Genomic DNA, 23,231 nt, shown 5'->3' on the forward strand with positions numbered 1-23,231 from the left:
CCACACCAGCTCTTTCTCACCGCGAACGACGTCGACAACGTTTCTTTGCCCGCCGCCTAAGCCGTCTTTCCCTTGAAGATGATGACCCCATTGAACGCCAAGTTCTCCAGCTCCTCCGACGAGCCCGCTCTGTTCATACCCCCGCCTCCTGTTCCCCTACCCTCCCCTACCTCATCCATCTCCTCATTCTCATGTTGTCTCTAGCCTCCTCTGCCCAAAGCTCCTCCTCCCATCAGCCATTCAACTGGACTCTGCAGACATTTCCAGAAAAACGTGTTCTCGCTTATAATGTTACTAGTGTCGCTCCCTCCTTTTTCACGCACGTCTGCCCTCTTGCTGGAATTTCCTTCCGTCCCGAATGCCAAGTGAGTAACATCAAAAAAGCAAAAGTAGGCTTCCACCATTCCTCATCCTGTCGAGGCGGGAATACAGCATGCCTGCTTTCTCGAAACAATCGTCTCCTTGGCCCTCAATTTAACCCTGTGTCTGGTTTTTACATCTGTCCTGCTAGTGCTCGAGGTTGTCATGACCCATCACACTTCTACTGTCCCTCTTGGGGATGTGTGACCATGGCCCATGGATGGTCCGGCGCCCCCAACAGAGACCCGTATCTCTCTCTCCAAGTAGCCAACAATTCCCGTTGGGACTTCATTTCGCTGACAGTAAAAAACCCAAACGACGATACATGGCTGGCCGCTCGCCCCTATGGACTCCGGTTGTATATGAGCAACTATGATCGTGGCGCTTTGTTTGAAATCCAAAAGCGTGTTGTCTCCACCCCACCCTCTGCTATTGGTCCCAACCACATCCTTAACCCTCCTCTCTCACCCACTGTTCACCTTCTTCCGTCCTCATCTACTCCCCTCAAAATCTCTTCCACCTCGGCCGCCGTCGTCCCTTCTACAAGCCCCACTTCCCCCCCCCGCTTCAGGTATACAACCACATCCTCTCATCCCCTCTAGTCCCTACTTCAAACTCCTAAACGCCTCCTATTCCTCTCTCAACGCCTCCCACCCCAACCTCACTCGCTCTTGCTGGTTGTGTCTTTCCCCCAGCCTCCCCCTCTATGATCCACTTGCTATCCCTTCACCACTCTTTACTTCCTCCACCGATGATTCCCCCTCTTCCTGCAATTGGAATCAATCTACTCATGTCCCACTCACTTTTACGCACATCTCTTCCAAAGGCTTATGCATTCACCCCCGTTCTTCCCACACTCCTAGCCTTACTGCCTGTGCCAACTATACCTCCCCAAACATCTCTGCCAAATACTTAGTTCCCCTAAACACCACCCAATGACTCTGCTCTTCCACCGGACTTACCCCATGCTTATCTGTTGCCACACTTAACAAGACCAAAGAAACGTGTGCTCTCATCCTCCTCACGCCTCGAGTCATCTATCACACTCCTCTACATTTCTTTGAAGCCTTTGACCACACTCAAGAAGCTATTTACCTCCACAAACGCGAACCTATTACTGCTGTACTCACTGTCACTTCCCTCCTAGCTACAGCTGGAGCTGCCACTGGTGTTGCAGCCCTAGCCACACAAGCCTCCGCCCTCCAAAACCTCAGACAAGCAGTAGACTCTGATATCATCTACCTCCGAGATGCAGTCAAATATCTTAGAGACTCCCTCAATTCCCTTTCAGAAGTCCTGCAAAACCGCCGAGGCCTTGACCTCCTCCTCCTCAAAGAAGGTGGCCTATGTGCAGCTCTGGGAGAAGAATGCTGCATCTATGCCAACTATACCGGTTTAGTAGACTCCAGCTTAAAAGAACTTGAAAAAGGTCTCAACCAACGCCGACTTGAATGAGCCCAAACTGCTGGTTCCTGGGGCTTTCTGCAGCCCCTCCTCCCCTATCTCCTCCCGTTACTAACCCCAGTTCTGCTCATCATCCTAGGTCTCACCGTTGGTCCTTGGGCCATTCGACGAATCATCCGCCTTGCCAAAGATCATGCTGACAGTGTATTTTCCTCATTTGTTCAAATCCATTACCAACGTCTTGCTACCTCTGATTCCATTCCTCAATCTCGACCACGTCCTCACCCCCCTTCCCACTGTACATCCCGCCTGTGAAGCTGCTTGCTGTGAAGCTCTCTGACTTTAGCCGTCGGTACGGGTTCGCTTCCCTCGGCGTAAAGGGCTTGGGTGCACCCTCCGCCCCCCTTTATTGCTATACGTCTGAGAATTCTTCGCAGTTAAGCTAGCCACAGCGCTATCCACCCCAAAAAAGCGTGCGCAACATCATGTTAGATATTTCGTCTAGCACCGGCACGCACCAACCCTAAGGGCTATGCATACATTCTGGCCAAATGATATGTCATTTGCCCATCGCCAGTCAATCCTGCCCTCTTTTTCTCTCACCCTCCACAGCCCATCCCTCTAGTCTCTCACACTTTTTTTTTATAAAACAAAAGGAGCAATTGTTGCTGCCTCCCTTCACCCCTCCTCCTAGCCTTTGTTATCTCCCTTTTCCAGCCATTGCTATCCTTCCCGCCAGTCCCGTCCACTTAGCCAACTCATACCGTATCCGTTCAGATCAGCCTGCATGTTCCTACCTTTCATAAAACTAGGCATTTGCCTTAGGAAAACCACAGGCCCTGAAACTACGGCAAACGAAATTCCCTTCCGCAAGCCCTCTGCGACTTTCCATGTCCGCTCAGGTCTTGTCCTACATATTGGTACCACTCGTTCTGTGAAAGCCAGTGATTCCACTTCAGGACAAAGCTATACTCTTTCCTTTAACAAAGCACATGCTGCAGGCCTGATACACCTGCACGCTTTCAGTTACCAAAAAAGATCTCTGAATTGCTTTCATACATCCTACAAAATACGATCATTTTTAAATAACATTTGCCAAAATAAACTCATTAAACACAAACTTACATTTTTCATCTTAAAGATCTAATAGACATAATGCTAGTTTATTTTATTAGTCCCCATATAAATATAGGAGAACATACCCAAGTAGATTAAAATGAAAACAATGATGGTTTATGTAAGAAATGTTTTTTCTCTTCTTCCACAGGTTAAAAACCTCCTTGTTTCCATAACATTCTAAAATGAACAACCTCAAAAGCATACAATCTTTGAAGAATATGCTACAATTGTTCTTAGCATTTTGCCCAAAGCATAATCCAGGAAAACCTTTTTTATAGCTCTCAAGGAGCTTTACTTAGTGAAGTCTGGCAATTAGATTAAAAATTTTTTTCCATTAAAAAATTGATGTATATCATTCATACATGAACATACATAATAAATAAGTGTATAGCAAAAGTTGTGAATATTAAACAAGCATACATAATATCACACAGGGCTCCCATACCTCACCCTACCTGGCAAGTCGATTTTACTTAATTATCCCTGAGGCTACACGTGTTTTTCTTTCTTCTTTTTTTTTTAAGTGAGGTACCGGGTCAAGGGATTGAATCCAGGACCTCACCTGTGGGAAGCAGGCTCTCAGTCTCTCGAGCCACATCTGCTCCCATGGTTTTTGTTTTTTGGCTATCTGGTTGTGTCATTGTCCTTTTGGTGTGTCACCACACCTCTTGGGGGCCTGTGCCTCTCCGTGCAGGTCTGGGACTCTTTTCTACTTTTCACCAGGAGGTCCTGGGGATGAGACCCAGGTACTCCATGTGGTAAACGGGAGCTCAACTGCTTGAGCCACAGCCACTTCCATCCCCATGTTTTAATAATGAAAAGAATAATAGTCTCAAGGTGGGAATTCCCTCAGAACTCTACAGCAATCCAGGAACCCACTGTGCAGAATAAACCAGGCAAAACATGGCTTATTCCATAACATTTTCCTTGTGATTATCCCCCCAAACCCCCATAGAGAGCACTCTAACTTAAACCCACACCATCTCCATCATTTTGGGCCCTGCCCTTCCCCCTGAGCTGCCTCTGCTGGGAAAGCCCTGGAGCCGGAGATTCAGAAGATGAGAAGATTGTGACTCAGGCAGCCTGACTGAGGAGTTACCCCAAAGGCACTGGCTTCCTTAGGGGACAAAGAGCCCTCGGATCGGGTGCTGCTGTTTTCTGTTTCAGGGATTTTTTATTTTTCTTCCATTTTTTTGTCCAAGTAGTTTTGTCTATCTAGATTTTGGCATGACCTTCCTGTTCATTAATTAGTAAAGGTCTGAGTATTCTGGCTTTTAAGTTTAAATGGTAAGATGGCAGGAGGAGTTAAAAAGAGCTTCTAAAGCTTGACTTTCCTAATTTTGGGGACCCCAGGAGTAATAGTTTATATACAAGCACTTAATTTTTAAAAGCAATTTGAATAGAGCTCTTTTAAGAATTTTGTTTGTTACTTTGGCATTACCATCTGGAGATGTGAAAATATATACAAACAGACAGACGCAAATAGAAACACACACACACACAAACAGAAACACAGAACACATAAAAGTCACTAAGGTGAACCACCATTTTTTGCTCTTTCCTGGTATGACCTGCAGTTAAGCTCTCTACCACGTATATTCCTCCTACAGGAGCTGAGGGTTTACATTTAATCTTGTCACCTGAGGCTCCAGGTGGAAGGCTGAGGGAAGTGGTGTTTTCTTCATTCCTGGGCTCTGCCAATTGCCACCCAGTTTTCTTCGGTGGGGGGCGGTGGTTACCAGGGGATGGGAGGGCAATCATTTTTCCAGTGTCCTTCTTTCCTGAAATGTGCACATATATAGGTTCTTTGGGGCCTCCCTGTTCGTTTATTCCTGTAGGCAGTTCATAGAGGGATAGAAATTTTGCGGTGGCTCAGCTCTGGTTTTAGAGAGCAGCCCTGTCTGAACTGAGTACCCTGACAGGTGTGTGTGGGGGGGTGGTTATTTCCATTCTCAGGCTCAGTAAAGGGGAATAAACAGGAGGAGCTAAATAAAGGCTTAATTGGATTCTTCGGGGTTGACTCTGGGAGGACATTTCTCGAAACAGTCTTTACAGGTAAGTTTTTAAATTTTCCCATTAATACTGACTTTTGAGAGAGATAAATAAGTACAGAGACAAATAAATTCAGACAAATATGTCTGAATATGCATGATCTCAACAACACATCAGCTAACAATTGGACATTAAAAACTTAATTTTACTAAATACCAATTAATTGCTGGATTACTTATTTCTTCAGGAATATACTCAACAGACGGACTCAGACCAGGACCTCAAACCTGGACGGAATGGTACTCAGAAACTAGAAAGGTATAGAGGTCAAAGCAAGAGGGATTGTTCTGGAAGCAGGGCCCAGGGTCTCAAACCCAGGCCCAGGAGACTCAAACCTCCATCCAAACTCCCCAATCCATGTCTACTTTGGTGACCCACTCATCTAGTTAGATGTCCAGATCTGGAACCAGAAAGTTTCTGCCTTTGAAACGTTAAAGCGGTGAGGGGTCTGGAGTGCCAGCAAGGCAAGAAAATTCCAACAGCTGAGGTTTTAAACCAACAGGGTCTAGCAGCTGCAAAAGGCTAGGTGCTCACCTGTCCTGCTGGGGCTCCAGAACCTTGGGCAGAGTCCTTTTTCCTTAGGGACCCTTGGTTTCACTAGAGCTGCCAAAGTATTACTGAGCAAAAAGTGGAGGGTTCTCTGCCAATCACTCCAGTGACAAATTTTAAAGAGAGAAAGAGTTTGTTGCTAAGTGGCAAAGCAAGAAGATAGGGTGGTCTATCAACCCAAAACCTAAGGAGTTCAGGGTTTTCATGGATTTAAACAAGGGGAGATGGAGTGATTACTATTATATGTTACAATAGCAAGTACAAACAAGGATTGGGATTAGTCTAGGGTAATCATCACAATGTAAGTATAAGCAAGGGCTGAGACTTAGTCTAGTGAGTTTCTGTAATTTTAGATACTAAATTTTGGCTATTCCATAATATACCAGAAAGTAAGAAAAAGTGTCTATGTATGACTCAGTAATCATAATAGTTTGTTTATTTCTAAGTCCCAGTTACAACACTGGGCCAAATGAGAGGACTCAGAAGCAGGAAGCTCCATATGGAAGAGAGAATGTGGGGCAGGAGGTGGGGGCACCATGGAATGATGTTTCTGGGCATTCCAAGAAGCTGCAGGGAAATGGGATGGGTGGGCTCTAAACACAAGCCCAGTCATTGTCAAGCCATCACCATCACCCAGACAGACCTGGCTAAGTTTCCTGCCTGCAAGGACTCCTGGGTGAGGTGGCTTAGAGGGGTCTGGGCAAAGACTGTCCCTTGGGGCTGGGAGCAGTTGTCTGACCCATTTGGCCCAGGGTGTTTCACTTGGTCCAGTTCCTCTGAGCTGCTGTCTGTAGGGAGTCCATGCAGCACAGCCCTCCCAGTCCTCGGGGGCAAGCTGGCCTGGCCAGCTGTGGGCACCAGGAACAGGTCATGTCTCCTGGGAATGGGTGTGAGAAAATGGGAGGGGTGGTAGCTAGCTGCTGGCCATGTTAGGACTGGGCCTTTCTGCATCCCTGTCCAGGGGCTGTGTAAAAAGGGGTTTCAGAAAAGCATTGCCTTTGGCCAGAGCTAACACATCTCTGCTTGTATTAGTCAGCCAAAGGCGTGCTGATGCAAAATGCCAGAAATTGGTTGGTTTTAACAAAGGGTATTTATTTCAGGCAGGAGCTTGCAGATACCAGACCACAAAGTATAAGTTACTTCCCTCACCAAAGGCTATTTGCACATGTTGTTGCAAGATGGTTGCTGACATCTGCAAGGGTTCAGGCTTCCTGGGTTCCTCTGGGCTCACCTCCTCTGTTTCCTACACAGGGTCAGCTATAGACTGTGAGGCTCTCTAGGCTCTGCCTCTTTCTACAAAGTCAGCTGTGAGACTATCAGGCAAACGGCGCTGTCTCTTCACCTGGGGCTCCAGCTTCAGCATCAAACTCCATCATTAAAACCCAGCATTAAAAGCCCTCAACTCTTTCCTTTTCCAGCCTTTTCTGGAAATTCCTCTGTAATATTGGGCTCTCTTTGATAATGGTAGTTGAGTTCAGAGGCTCTATGCCAGCATAAGTAAGATGCATGCAACATTATCCCAAATGAACAAGAGAGGGGAAAGAAACCAGGGAACATGAGCAGGTGATGGGCCTGGGAGCCATGTCCTCCATGGGGAGGCTTGTTACTAGAATATCAGTAGCTGCTGTACTGAAAAATGTGAAGAAACAGAGAGAGCCATGATTCCTAAATTTGGGTGCTCTGAGAATTATCAGCAAAGCCTGGGCATCAACAGGGATGGGCAAAGGGGCTCCAGTTAGCGGTGCCAGTAGCCAGATTTCTGCTCTCCAAAATGCTATGTGGGTGAGGCTGGTGTCTTTGCTTCAGGGGACAAAGTGATTTTGTTTGCAAAGGGAATCCAGTAAGGAAAGGAGTTATTTACATTGACCCCAAAAGATAATTGAATGAGACAACAGCATCAGGCCTCTGGTTTAGTAGCAAGTGTCTTCTCTCCTGCATCCAAGGCCCCGTGGGGATCTTATCATGGGGCATCTGTGCCACACGGGTGTCTATCAGTCACCCATGGTTGAGGCTTCTGAGAGTCCAGGGGACAATACTGGGACCCACTGGGAATGGCAGCACTGCCCATTCCTGTACCTGCTGTGTGCCCAGATCTGTGTCTGATGCTCCTTGTTCCCCCTTTCATGTTCTCAGCACTTCAGGGTGTTGTGGTTGGCACCTTACATCCATCCTACAGATGCAAATACAGGCACTTAGAGCAACACAGAAAAAGGCTGTGGTACAGGGCTAGTGCTCAAAAGAACATATTTCCAATGCTGATTTTTCCAAATCAGACACAAGATCTCTTTCACGTTCCCTCATTGATGGTTGAGTCTTGGGAGTATCATTGTGGGGTATGAAGGAGCAGGAGTCAGTGAAGAAAAGTAAGAGAAGTTTCCTCAAAGATCTGGTCCTAGAGTAGCCATTTCAATGGTGATAATGATCACAGCAGTAAGTCTGCATCACACACTGGACAGAGTTCAAATCCTTACCCCCATTTCATCCTCCCTCAACCATTTGAAATGGGCAGTGTCCAGACCCCCCTTTCCTAGGTGTGAGCCAAAGGTCAAGCTGTGATTGGAGCTGGGAAGGAAATGGTGCTGTCCAGCAGCATGGCCTTGGGGCAGGCATCTCTCTTGAAATGAATGTATCTTTTCCCTGAGGGCTTCTGGCCTTGGATTGAGGAATGTCCATGGGTCTCTGTCTGTCAGGGTCTCCTGTTAGGGAAAATGGGGGAGGCAGCTGATGACTTTTGCAATCAGACCAGGGCATGCCCTTTCAGCATTTCACAAATTCCACATATATTTTTGAGCCATCAATGAGCGAAGCACTGAACTCAGACCAATATCACAAATATCAATTTATTTCCCAAGTTAATGACAAACATATGAAGGAAAAGCCAAAAATGATAAGCAGTACAGTGCATAGTAAAAGGGCTGGGAAAACTCTTACTGGCCTGAAGAAACTCTTACTACTTGGGGCATTCAGGGAAGGCTTGTCAGAGGGGTCATCCTTCAATTGGCCACTTGTGGAAGGTGTAGTTTTGCAGCCCTCCAGGGAGAGGAGGACAGAGTGACCAAACTGGAAGTGCAAAACTAAGTGAAGGAATGGATACCTCTACAATTATAGTGGGGAACTTTAACACATCATTATCACCATTAGAAAGAACATCTCAACAGACAATCAATAAAGAAACAAAGACTTTGAACAATATATTAGAGGATCTAGACCTAATAGACATATACAGAACATTACACCCAAACACAGAGGGGTATACATTTTCTCAAGCACGCATGGATCATTCTCCAAGATAAACCACATAATAGGCCACAGAGAAAGTGTCAATGAATTCAGAAAGATTGAAGTTATACAAAATAATTTCTCTGACCACAGTGGAATGAAGCTGGAATTCTGGAAGGGCCAGAGGACCAGATCAGGCACAAAGATATGGAAGTTAAGCAACACACTCTTAGACAAACAGTGGGTCAAGGAGGAAACCTCAAAAGAAATCAGTAACTGCCTCAAAACCAATGAAAATGACAACACAAACTATCAAAACATATGGGATGCAGCAAAAGATGTACTTAGAGGGATATTAATAGTCATAAAATTCATACATCAAAAAGAAGAAAGAGCTAAAAATGAAGGCATAACTACACACCTTGAGGAATTAATAAAAAAGAGCAACAAACTAAGCCCATAGGAAGAAGAAAGAAAGAGCAAAGATCAGAGCAGAACTAAATGAAATAGAAAATAAGAATGCACTAGAAAAAATAAAACAAAGAGCTGGTTCTTTGATAAGATCAATGAAATTGGCAAACCCTTAGCTAAACTAAAAAGGAAAAAAAGAGAGAAGCAAATACACAAAATAAGAAATGAGAAAGGGGATATCACCACTGACCCCACAGAAATAAAGACTACCCTAAAAGAATATTTTGAAAATCTATAGGTCAACAAGAAGGACAATTTAGAGGAAATGGGCAACTTCCTAGAAATACATAAGCAGCCTACATTGATGAAAGAAGAGACTGATGATCTCAGCAAAGCAATCACAAGTAAAGAGATAGAATCACTAATTAAAAACTTCCCCACTAAGAAGAGCCCCAAGCCAGATGGCTTCATAGTTGACTTCTACCAAACATTCTGGAAAGAACTAACAACAATCTTGTTTAAACTCTTTTTAAAAATTGAAATGGATCATTGCCTAATTAATTCTATGATGCCAACAATTACCCTAATACCAAAGCCAAACAAAGACAGCACAAAAAAGGAAAATTACAGACCAATCTCTCTAATGAACCCAGAAGCTAAAATCCTGAACTGAATACTTGCTAATCAGATTGAACAACACATCAAATGAATTATACACCATGACCAAGTGGGTTTCATCCTTGGTATGCAAGGATGGTTCAACTTAAGAAAATCAATCAATGTAATACACAACATAAACAGATCAAAGGAAAAGGTATCACATGATCATATCTATAGATGCAGAAAATGCATTTGCCAAAATATAGCACCTTTTCCTGATAAAAACACTTCAAATGATAGGAATAGAAGGAAACTTTCTGAACATGATAAAGGGTATATATGAAAAACCCACAGCTTACATCATTTACAATGGTGAAATCCTAAAATTTTTCCCTCTAAGATCAGGAGCAAGACAAGGATGCCACTATCACCCTTCCTATTTAACATTGTGTTAGAAGTACTTGCTCGAGCAGAGGCAAGAACCAGATATAAAAGGCATCTAAATTGCAAAAGAAGTAGTCAAAGTTTTACTATTTGCAGATGATATGATCCTATACAGAGAGAAAGCCCTGAGAAATCTACAATAAAGCTTCTGGAACTTATGAAGCTGCAGGTTATTAGATCAATGCATAAAAATCAGTAACATTTCTGTACACCATTAATGAGCAATCTGAGCAAGAAATCAAGAAACAAATACCATTTACAATAGTAAATTAAAAAATCAAATACCTAAGAATAAATTTAACTAAAAACATAAAAGACATATACACAGAAAACTACACAACACTGTTAAAGGAAATCAAAGAAGACTTAAATAAATGGGTAAATATTCCCTGCTCATGGATAGGAAGACTAAATATCATCAAGATGTCTATCCTACCCAATCTGATCTACAGATTTAATAAAATCGCAATAAAAATCAACAGAGCATTTTTTTAATGAACCAGAAAATCTAACTATGAAATTTATTTGGAAGACCAAGCAAACCTGAATAGCCAAAGACATATTGAAAAAGAAAAAGAAAATCACAGGAATCACACTACCTGACTTTAAAACATACTAAAAAGCTGTAGTGGATAAAACAATATTGGCAAAAGGACAGACATACTGATCAATGGAACAAAAGTGAGGGTTCTGATATAAATCCTTGCATGTACAGTCAGCTGGTATTTGACAAGGCCACCAAGCCCACTCAACAGGGAGAGAATGGCCTCTTCAACAAATGGTGGTTCAAGAATTTGCATCCATATTCAAAAGAATGAGAGAGGATTACCATCTCACACCATATACAAAAATGAACTTAAGATGGACCAAAGACCTAAATATAAGAGCCAAGACCATAAATATCTTGGAAGACAATGTAGGGAAGCATATATAGGACCTTGTAATAGGAAATGGCTTCATGAATTTCACACTGAAAACATGATCGGCAAAGGAAAAAGTAGATAAAAGGGCCTCTTCAGAATTAAAGCCTTTTGCACCTCAAAGCAGTTTAACAAGAAAGTAAAAAGACAGCCTACCCAATGGGAGAAAATATTTGGTAACCATATATCTGATAGGAGGCTAATATCCAACAGATATAAAGAAATCCTATATCACAAAAATAAAAAGGAAAATAAGCCAATCAAAAAATGGGCAAAAGATTTGAACAGATGCTACTCCTAAGAAAAAATGCAAATGGATAAAAAAAAACACATGAAAATTGCTCAACATCACTAGCTTTTAGGGATGAAAATCAAAACTATGATGAGATACCATCTTACACCAATTAGACAGGTGGGTATTAAAAAGAAACAGAGGCCTACAAATGTTGGAGAGGATGTGGAGGAATGGGAACACTCATCCCTTGCTGGTGGGAATGTAGAAGGATCCAGCAATTGTGGAGGACAGTTTGGTGGTTCCTGAAAAAAACTAGCTATAGATTTGCCATATGACCCAGCAATTCTACTGCTGGGTATATACCCAGAAGAACTGAAAACAAGGACATGAACCAATATATGCACATCAATGTTCACAGTGGCATTATTCACTATTGCCAAAAGTTGGAACCAACCCAAATGCCCATCAGCAGATGAATGGATAAGCAAAATGTGGTGTATACACACAATGGAATGCTACTCAGCTGTAAGAAAAACACCTAACACATGGGATAACATGGATGAATCCTGAGTGAAACAAACCAGGCACTGAAGGACAAATACTACATGACCTCTCTGATATGAAATAAGCATATCAAGCTGTCTCAGAGAGCTAGAGACTGGAAGAAAGGCTTGCAGGAAATAAGTGGAGAGAGGAATTTTGTGAACCAATGCCCACATGGGTGAAATCTATGATGAAGTGGAGGTAAATTGTTGTGCAGTGAAGGGATAAGATGGGACCACAGAGATACTATTGGGTTGGGCTTTGCAGGTTTGTGGGGGATCTGGGTTAGGAGGATGGGCCAGATGGTCCAAGGAATGGGTGGGAGGGTTGGCAGGGAAAGTGAACACAGGAGATTGTCGGGTATGTGGTTCAAACTATAATGTTGAGAAAACTCTTTAGAAAATATAAGGAAGGGTTACTGGTCTAAGGGGGGCATGTGGCACAGGGTGCACCTGCAGCAGGCTTCTAGGGAGTGTGTGATTGTTCATCTTGTCTTAGTGTGTTATATCAGTGGATGAGACCCATACAATGAGCCAAAAGGTGTTGTACCCCCATCCTGGGGATGCCTGATGTTCCCAAATAGAGGGATGAGTGCCTCCCAAGAGCATGTTTTGCTCTCAATGGGGGAGAACAGACTAGTATGTCAAGCTCTCAGCATTGTTGCAAATATCTATGAATCTTGTCCATCAAGCAGTGAAGCTTGGATGTCACCATGGGCCCTAAGAGGAGGGGATAGAGGAACAGAATAGTAGAAGGGGGAGTAACTAGGGGACAATGGAAGTGTTCTGCATGATCCTGCAGTGATGGATACAGGCAATTTAAAATATCACCCAAATTTATAAAGGTGTATAGACTAAAATGCAAACCATAATGTTAAACTTTGAAACCAAAAATTTATAAAAGTGTATGTCTAAAATGTAAACCATAATAGAACCATGGTTGGTAGCTATGTTTCAATATCTGTACATCAGTTGCAACAAATATAACATCCACATGTGTGATGGTTAGGCTATTGTGTCAACTCAGTCAGGTAATTGTGCCCAGTTGTCTGGTCAAGCAAGCACTGGGCTAACTGTAATAGAAGAGCATTTGTGGACTTTAGTCACCATTAACTTTACTGCAGTGGTAAATCATAGATAGCTGGTTATAATAACATCAATCAGAGAGATTGCCATCAACAAGAGTGATGCTTAATCCAATCAGTTGAATGCCTTAAAAGGGGAAGTGATTCCAGCATTGAGAGAGAATTTCCCAGCTCATCTTTGGACAGCCAACATCTCCCAGACCTCATCAAGATCCTTCATTGGACTTTCTTTGCCTGCCTGTGGAACCTGGACTTGTGCATCCCCATGGCTGTGTGAGAAATTCTTCTATAATCACATACTATTGACAGATATCTCTTGTTGATTCTGTTTCTGTAGAGAACCCTGACTAATACAATATGTAAAAAGATCATTGCAGGGGAAGGGGGAAAAGGTTTGATGTTGGGTTATGGGAATTCCCTATATTCTATATGTGACTTTACTGTGACCTAAAACTTTTTTGAAGACATAATAATAATAATAATAAAGGGGTTGTACACACTGAGAAAGAAATGGAGATTGCCTTGCCACTGTACATAGAGGGCAACACCTATTACAGTGATGAAAGGCAAAACGTCAAAAAACTTTTCATGATATTTTTTAATTTTTAATGCCCCAATTTACTTTTCACTCTATTTTAGCTTTTATAATTTATTATGTATTCCATTTCTAATCTTTAAACCTATCATTACTATTTCTTTTTCCTATTAATTGAATTTTGCAATATATTAGACTTCATTTTTGAAGAAATTTGGGATCACAGAGGGATTCAACAATGGCAGGGGAGGAGCACTGATGTGAGGTGTCATTGATGAGGGATGCATGGGTTGGAGGGAGTTCTCCTGGATATGCATATAGGTTATATGGATATGTTTGGGTGTTCATTCGGTATTGACATAAAGGGTAGAATACCACATGACAACTGAGGGAGTGCTGAGTTCTCATTCAGGGAAACTCTGTTGTACTCCCCAATGGAGCAGCAACAACTCCCCAAGTACAAGAGCCAAGACCAGGGAAGAAGGATGGTCTAATGGTGGGCCCTTGAGGGTGATGACTATGCTTATGAGCCTGTGTGCTTGAAATTTCAACTCAGCCTAGAGCTACAGGGTGCCTAAGTGTTACCTGCTGAGAATCTCCATGTTGCTCAAATGTGATCACTCTCTAAACCAAACTCAGCATATAAATGCATTACCTTCCCCCCAGTGTGGGACATGACTCCTGGTGGTGAGCCTACCTGGCACGGAGGGATTGTTGCAGAGCACCAGCTGGTGATGCAAATAGAAAAAGATCTTGAATAAAAGGCAGAAATGGTAAAGACAAATGAGTTTATATGGCTAAGAGACTTCAAAATGTGTCAGGAGCATCAGAGGTGTTGTGCTTGTGCACATCTCAGCAAGATCTCAGAGACAGCCAAAGTAGATACTACCCCAGGTAGTGGTGGTTCTCCTGAGGGCTATGGAGATACCCAGTCCCTATGGTCATGACACATGGCTCTGGAGTTCAGTGCCTTGCCAGTGGGCCCTAATTTGTACTTTGTGCTCCTAAATGTGATGCAGGTGGACTCAGATGTGACCTCTTTATGCATGCCTCTTCTGCCACTTTTTCTGAACCTGTGGTTGGTGCTGAAGTTGGTGTATGCTCAGGAGACTTGAATCTCTGGACTGTCTATGTGCCAGTTAGGCCCTGAGCCTCATCAGAGTTGCAACCCTGACTCTAGTTCACTGGGCTTACCTAAGTCAGCTAACAGGGAGGTGAGGATGGCCAACCACCACACCAGGCAACCAAAAGGTCTACATCTACAAGCAGAATTCCATCCATCATCCATGTGGAATCTAAACTCCCTCTTGATATAGAGGTGGAGTGGACATCACCATCCCAGGATCCTTAGGATGGAGGAATAAAATATGGATTACAGTGGGCTTACTGGTATTCTACTATAGAATTATTGTATTACATTGAATAATGTATTTCATTGATGTGGATAAATTCAATATAGAGTAATGTATTTCATTGATGTGGATAAAGTGAGTGACCTCAGGAGTTGCTGAAGGCAGGGAGAGGGAAAAAGAAGTGTCATATTAGGGCATTTTTCAGGACTTGGAGTTGTCCTGAATGATATTGCAGGGACAGATGCAGGACATTATATATCCTGTCATAACCCACTGAATTGCCTGGGATAGAGTATAAACTACAGCATAAAATATAATCCATGCTGTGTAGCAATGCTCCAAAAATGTACTCATCAAATGCAATGAATGTACCACACTAATAAAAGAAGTTGCTTATGTGGGAAGAGTGGGGGATGTGGGGAGTGAGTTATATGGGAACATCTTATATGTTTTATTGGAACATTTTGTGCAATTTATGTATCTTTAAAAAGATTTAAAAATTTTTTTATAAAAAGAATATTGAATTCCTGTCCTGGGAAGTCTGCTACATTCTCTAGTAGAGCAGCAAGAATCCCCCAAGAACATCACAGTGCCTAGTAAGGTTGGACAGGCCATCACGCCAGGCCCCTTGATATTGATGGCTATACTTATGGACCCTTTCTATTGAAATCCAGACTCAGTCTAGTATTATGTATTGCCTAAGAGCTACCTCCTGAAAGCCTCCTTTTCTACTGAAATCCAAACTCAGTCTAGTATTATATACTGCCTAAAAGTTACCTCCTGAAAGCCTCCTTTTCTATTGAAATCCAAACTCAGCCTGGTATTATATATTGCCTAAAAGTTACCTCCTGAAAGCCTCCTTTTCTATTGAAATCCAAACTCAGTCTGGTATTATATATTGCCTAAGAGTTACCTCCTGAAAGCCTCCTTTTTGCTCAAATGTGGCCTTTCTCTAAGCCAAATTCAGCATGTAAATGTGCTACATTCCCCCTAGTGTGGGACATGACTCCCAGGTATGAGCCACCCTAGCACCAAGGGATTACTACCAAGCACAGACTAGTGATAAACTTGAAAAAAAGACCTTGACCAAGAGGAGTTCATATTAAATACAAATGAAGTTAATTACAGAATTTATGCTTATGCTTGTATATGCAGGTCAGCAGGATCTGATTGACTGCTACAGTAAATGGTTCCTAAACCGTGGGGCTCCTCAGGGCTCTAAAGATATCTAAACACTGTAGGAACAGCAGACAATCTCAGGAATTTGCCCTTCCTTTGGAACACATGCTCCCCAATGAAACAATGCTACACTCAATTACACTTTCCCTACACATGGCTCTTCTGCCCCTTTAATTTGAACCTGTAATTAGCTACATACTTGCTAAATATATGTCCCAAATATTTAAATATTTGGTCTGTTCATATGTCATTTGAGCCCTGAATCTCAGCAGAGTTTTTACATTTACTTATCAATTCTTTGGACTTAACAGGACAACTACAAAAGGTTGATAATGGAAAATGCCCATTCTAGGAAGCAGAAAGTATCTGAAACTGCAGGTAATACAGTTAAATCCATCATCCCCATGGGATTTAATCCCCGTCCCAATCAGAGGCAGGGTGGGCATTACCATTCCAAAATCCTCAAGATTGTGAATGAAAAAACATAAGGGTGTGAAAGCAAATATGGACTAAAGTAAACTTATTATTATTCAATTAATGGATGAACTTGCATTATTGATATAAAGGCAGGTGCCACTATCAGTTCTGAGGAGAGGGAGAGGGAAGAATAAGTGCAACATGGGGCCATTTTGGGGACACTGGAATTGTCCTGCATGACATTGCAATGCAGAAAACAGGCCATCATATATTTTGTCAAAACCTATAAAATTGTTCAGACAAAAAAATTTTTCAGTGCAAAGTGTAAACCATAATGTAAACTATAGTCCTTGGTTTGTACAATGCTTCAATATGTGTTCACCAACTGTAACAAATGTGCCCCACTAAAAAAGATGGTGTTAATGAGGGAAAGCGGGGCATCGGGAGGGTAGATGGGAATCCCTTATTATTTTTGATGTAATATTTATGTAATCTAAAACGTCTTTTTACAAAAGGTAGTTTGGAAAATAAAAGATACCATGCAGCTCAACAATAAAAATAAAGCTACCCAATTTAAAAAATGGACCAAAGAGTTGAGATGACAGTTGTACAGAGAAGAGATACAAGTGATGAAGAAGTACATGAAAAAATACTCAGCATCACTAGCAATTGGGGAAATGCAGGTCAGAACTACAATGGAAAAACATTACAGTGGCCACTATTAAAAAGTTGGGAGACTGCAAGCGTTGGAGAGGATGTGGAGAGACAGGAACACTTATTCACTATTGGTGGGAATATGGAATGGTGGGGCCACTGTGGAGGCCTGTTTAGCAGTTTCTAAGACATTTGAATATAGACTTGCTATGTGATCTGACACTATAACTACAAGGCACATACTCGAAAGAACTGAGTGCAGTGGCATGAACAAACATTTACATACCAATGTTCATAGCAGCATTTTTCATGACTGCCAAAGAAGGAAGCAAAACTCATATCCATCAACTGAGGAATGGATAAACAAATTGTGGTGTATGCACATGATGGAATATTATGCAGTGCTAAGAAGAAATGAACTCATGAAGCATATGACAACATGGATAAAACTGAAGGACCTTATGTTGAATGGGGAAAGCCAGACACAAAAAGACAAATACTGTATGATTGTGCTTTATGAAATAAATATATTGTGTGAACTCATAGAGCTAATAATAAGAATATAGGTCAACTGAAAATAGAAGGCATGTAAAGATCAGAAAGCTGAGGATTAATCTGTGCAAAATTGGTAAAAACTTTGAAAATCTTTAAAAATGAAAAACAATGGGAAAACACACATAGTTTTTGTAACTAGCAGAAATAATGTAAGTTATGATAGTAGTTGAAAGGGTAAGTATAAGGTCATGTATATTACTAGAAGGAAAGCTAAAAAATGTCATGTAGGACTGTATAACATAGTGAAGCCTCATGTGAAATATGAATATGGGTGATATTGCATATATAAGCCTGTTGTAAAAAAAATAATTTCAAATAAACTAGAGATACAGAAACAGAATAGCAGCTATGTATAGCAGGGGAAACAGAGAGAGACTGAGGGGTGATGATTTTTTTTGTTTGCTTTTGTTTATTATTATTATTGCAATAATGAATATGGTCTAAGAATGATTGAAATGGTGAATACACAATTATGTGATTATAATGAATACCATAGATTGTACATGTAGGAGGTGTTTTTGCTTTAGTAATATGCATACATATAATTGATTAGTTAAAAAATTTCAGGCAAGGGACTCATTAATGGAGCTTAGATTTTTTTCCAAGGGATGGGTTTAAAGAGAAACCCAAAGGCAATTTTTCTCCTTGCAATTTCCTGGCAAGCCAGCAGATGGCCCTTGTTGGCAAACCTTTCCATGGATTTGTTTCTTTCAACTTCTACTTTCCTGGGTTTCTTGTCTGGTCAGATCTGAGTTTCAAAGTGGGCTCTGCTGGCTGAATTCACTGAAGAGAAGCCCTCTGACTCACTCTCCTTCTTCCCTTGTAACAAATGACAGGGAAGATGTCTGTAACCCTTCCAGTCTGCTCCTGAAAACCAGGATTTCTATCCAGGCTTGAGGCTGTGGGATGGGTGCCCTTCCCAGGAGCTGTGAGCGTTTAGTACCTCATGTTTTTTGTTTTGGGTTCTTCATCTATCTGTCCCTTGCCCTCATAGGATTTGGACAGAACTGTCCTGGCCTGCTAACTCTTAACGCATGTCCCTTGGATAGCATCTGGCCCTTTTTCCATTGTTTTAATGAGAGAGTTGAGTCCTGACTGCCTGCTCTGATGCCATCTTCCCAAAACTCCCTCTCCCTTTGAGCTTTTGAACATTCTTCAATCTTTAAGATTCAGGGTGCTGTCCACTCTACTTCAAATGGATTAAGTGTCATCATTGAGAGGGGATGAGGAGGTACAATTCTGTAACTTAAAGCTTTTGGGAGACAGATTGTACAATAAGGTTAAGTACTTAGAGTTCAGAAAAGGAGCAATAAGAATACAAGAGTGAAGGTTCTGATTAAAAAGGATAACCATGAATGTTTTAGATCATAATTTTTGAGGCTTGTCCAGAAGTCATTGGCCAAGGGCTTGTGAAAACCATGAAGCCAGGAAACTTGATTGTTAACTTTTCTTATGTTTAGTTCTATTTGTCCAGAAGCATTTGCCCATGAACAAAAAAAGATATTGAGGAAAACACAAACTACTTATTCAGCTAGTAGAAAGTCTAGAGCCATCCATTTATCTAGAATAACCCCACTACAAATTCTAGGGGGAATTGAATTTGCTTTAATGTATTTGTAGTAGCTATAGCTACATGTTCTGTTTGGGATGGCAGGTGCCAGAGCAGTTAATAGTATTTCTTTGATTGTGTGATATGACTGATGATTTGACAGTCATCATTGACTTTTCCTTTATGCACTACATGCAAAGGTTTAGTGATAAGTTCAAAATTGGAGATCCAGATACTGCAGAACATAGTCATTCTCATTAAACACCAGTGCTGTTTCCTGGTAGTTGGCACAGCCATGCTAACAAATGGCTCTTCTGTCTGGTAAAACATTTCTTTGCCATTCTGATAATTCAAGCCCTATGTATCTTTCTATCAGCTCTAAGATTTAGTCCTTTTCTTGGACATTGGTCTGCTAGGAAGTCCAGAGTTGGGAGGGTATTTTACCCAAATATTCCTTGGTATTACTGGTGATTAAGAGGCTGTTTATGTACTGTAGTATAATAGAATTCCATCCTGTAGTTGTAATTCCCTCAAATCTTTAGACAGTAATTCTATAAGTAAGAGTGAGGGCATCTGTAACTTCTTGTTGAAGGACAGTCCAGCAATGTTGCTGTTTTCTATTGGTTTTAGGATCCTCACACTGAAAAGCAAATCATTCTTGAGAATCTGGACTCAGAGGTATATAGTAAGAATTATCTTTTAGGTCAAATACCATGGACAAATAGAGGTTTCTGGATAAAGTGGTGAGTGATGTGTAGGGATTTGGTACTACCAGGTGAATGTCTTCCACTATGTGATTAATGGCCCTCAAGACCTCTACAAATCAGTACTTGGTGCCAGTTTTCTGAATGGGCAAGATGGGAATATTTTAGGGAGATTGGCAAGGCTCTATGCCTAAAAGCTACAGAGTGACTGAATGATAGAAAACAGCACATTATAACTTAGTGAACTTCTGTACATCTACATAAGTGTGGCCAGCTGCCCCATCTAAACTATTCTTGCATCTTGTAGCATAAAATAATATTGCTAGATGCATAGTTTTGAGCATATGACATTCAGTGCATTGATTTTAATAACCAAAATCTGTATTGGGGCAGGGAAGAGGTTTGCAAGTAACAAAAAATTCTAAGTCAGAGGGAAGAAAATATTTTGCTGACTCAGAGAAACCTGCAAGAGTTGAGAAAGCAAATCACAGGCCTCCATGCCGAACAGCACTCAAATCAGTTTGCTATTCCCTCCCTTTATCTGCTGCTGGCTCCTTTCTATCTAGGAAAAATGTTTTCCATTTATAAGGAGGAATACAGTGATGTATTTGGCAATAACATAAACTAACTTGATTCCACATTCCACTTTGGAAAGGTTCAGTTAAGGAAACTATCTGGTGTAGCTTTTGGGAGTTGTCCTTCCCTGCAAAAAATATCTGGATCCAGAAGAGGTGACCACCTAGAATCATATTAGGAAACAGGCTTAAATTTAAGGTGAACACAGTCTTCTTATCTGGAACAATTTGGAAAAGGAAAGGATGTGCTGTTAATAGTTATTCTGGAATAATAGATACATAAATTGTACCATGTTGACTGTGCTGAGTGAACAGCCTATTACCTTAGAACAATGTGAGGCATGCTACTTCTTACCTTAATCCCTTATTAGAAACAAATACTACACTCTCATTTCTCTGTTATTTACAAATTTTTTAACTTTCTTTAATTTTTCTAGTTAAATTGAATTAAGTAAGCCTCCTTTGTCATATAATGATAATAGTGAATTTCTAGTGCCTATTATGAAAAATTCAAATTTACTTTATAACAAATGGAGCATGCATTTTAATTTTTAAAATGATAACTCTTACTATTACTCCAACTGTGATAGCAGTTTCCTTCCTTCCCCTCCCCATATGGTCCATGTCCTTTTCTGCCATGTTTTATTCCCTGGAAGATGATCTATAGGAATTTCATCTTTCAGGGCCCCTTCCCCCTGCTTCTTTTTGGTTTGGGTTAGCAGGCATAACAGGCACTGGTAGAGTAAATGAGGTAAGAAGAGAGAGAAGTTATGGCATTAATCCACCTTGTTCCATTCTTGCTCGGGTGGCCTATGGCATTTCTATGCAAACCCTCAACTAATAGATACACAAAATGACCAAACCAGTGTGTGTTATTCATCTGTTCTTCACTGAAGCACTGGTGCTTGTTCAATGAGCCCACTGAAATGTAGACATGGGGCAGTGATAAAAGCCATGAATGTACTCAACAATAGTTTATCCCCTGTTACCAATTTAATACTTCACCAGCCTACAGCAAAGGCCAATGTTCAGCAACAGAAATGACTCTATTCTCTGGGTGCCCCGGTCATCCACAATGACGGTGGTTTGTCCTTACGGGCAACTAGACTTTATCATCTTTATAAAACTAACAAGAAGGCATGACACACATGACCTTTGAAAAAGGAACTAATTTATGGTAATGAGAGCATGGGAAAGATCTTACTTCATTGGATTCACACTTATTGTCATTTCATCTGGCAGCAACCAGGCTGGCAGAATGGTGGAATTAAGGCTTGGCTGTGGTGTAAATCACACTGTGATGCTTGGATAATATACAGAGTTCAGCAGGTTAAGTCATGCAACTATTTCCCCAGAGTCAGGTTATATAAATCCAGAAAACAATGGATGTGAGTGAGATGGCTACTCTCAATATTAAGTGTACTTACTCACTTATAGAGACCAGGAGTCAGTACTGGCCAGGGGGCTTGATGACGATTACCATATGAAACTGCATTGATGTCATGCAATGAAGGGAAGGGAAACTTGTCTAGAATCAGGAGATTTGCTGGACAACCACCAACCCATTAGTGTTCATACAATATCTATGTATTGAAAATCTCTGATATGAAACAAAAATAATTTTAAACACCAAAAAAGAAACAAAATAAACCAACCAAGGATATGGAGCCTGTGAGAATGTAAATTTGTTATACCATAATAAGGTAGACAATAAGAGTATCCTGCTAGACAAGGGAAGAAGGAATAGGTGGCAGAGGAGGTTTATCTAGTAAGAAGTCATAACGTATTTCAGAATTGGGACTGTACTATCTTGTTGCAGGTTGTATTTGCTACTTATTCTTCAACACACCAATGAAACACATTGATGGTAACAAAGGTCCAATTAAGGGTCTGGGGCATATCTACTAATATGATAGGGTTGATTTTTGGTTTCCCCTGTATTTGGACATAAAAGGAAATAATAGATTATGAAGTAGAAAAATGGTGAAATATGGTGTAGGGTGATTAAGATTACAGAGAGCTCTGTCTCCTGGATAGGACATAAGATTGAGAATGCCTAAGGTAATAACTCAAGGGTGCTCCATGACATTGTGATAGATTAAAGCCAAATAGAGTAAGTTTTATCAAGCTGCAAGTGGTCTGGATGGGAGACAAATTTCACAGTCTAAGAAGATTGCCATTCATGTTTAAAAGAAAAAAGAAATTAAAAAAAAAACCTGCCCCATTTTACATTGCCAACAGCAATGAAGAGTGTTTCTATTTTTCCACTTTCTTGTCAACACTTGTAATTTTCTGTTTTTTATAGCAGATATTCTAAATGGGTATGAAATTGTATCTCTTTGTGGTTTCTGTTTGCATTTCCATCATGGTTAATGATGTTGAGCATTTTTCATTGTATTTTTTTGCCATTTTTATATCTATATAAAGATAGAAATTTAGAGAGATATCTATTCAAAGCTTTTACCAATTTTTTTCTTTTACCAATTTTAAACTGGATTTTATTTGTCTTTTTTGTTTTTAAGTTGAAATATTTCTTTATATATTCTAGATATTAAAGCTTTATCAGATATGTGCTAATTCTCTAAAAAAAAAAAAACAAAAGAAAAAAACAAGTAAAAAATCTACTCTCAAGGTCCACAGGGTAGAGGAATAAAATATGGATTAGAGTGGACTTACTGATATTCTACTATAGAACTATTGTGACTAATAATGGGAGAAATTGGAGCATTGATGTGGAGAAAGTGGCCATGGTAGTTGCCGAGGGCAAGGAG

Source organism: Dasypus novemcinctus, unplaced genomic scaffold, assembly GCF_030445035.2.
Source record: "Dasypus novemcinctus isolate mDasNov1 unplaced genomic scaffold, mDasNov1.1.hap2 scaffold_258, whole genome shotgun sequence".
Classification (NCBI taxonomy): Eukaryota; Metazoa; Chordata; class Mammalia; order Cingulata; family Dasypodidae; genus Dasypus; species Dasypus novemcinctus.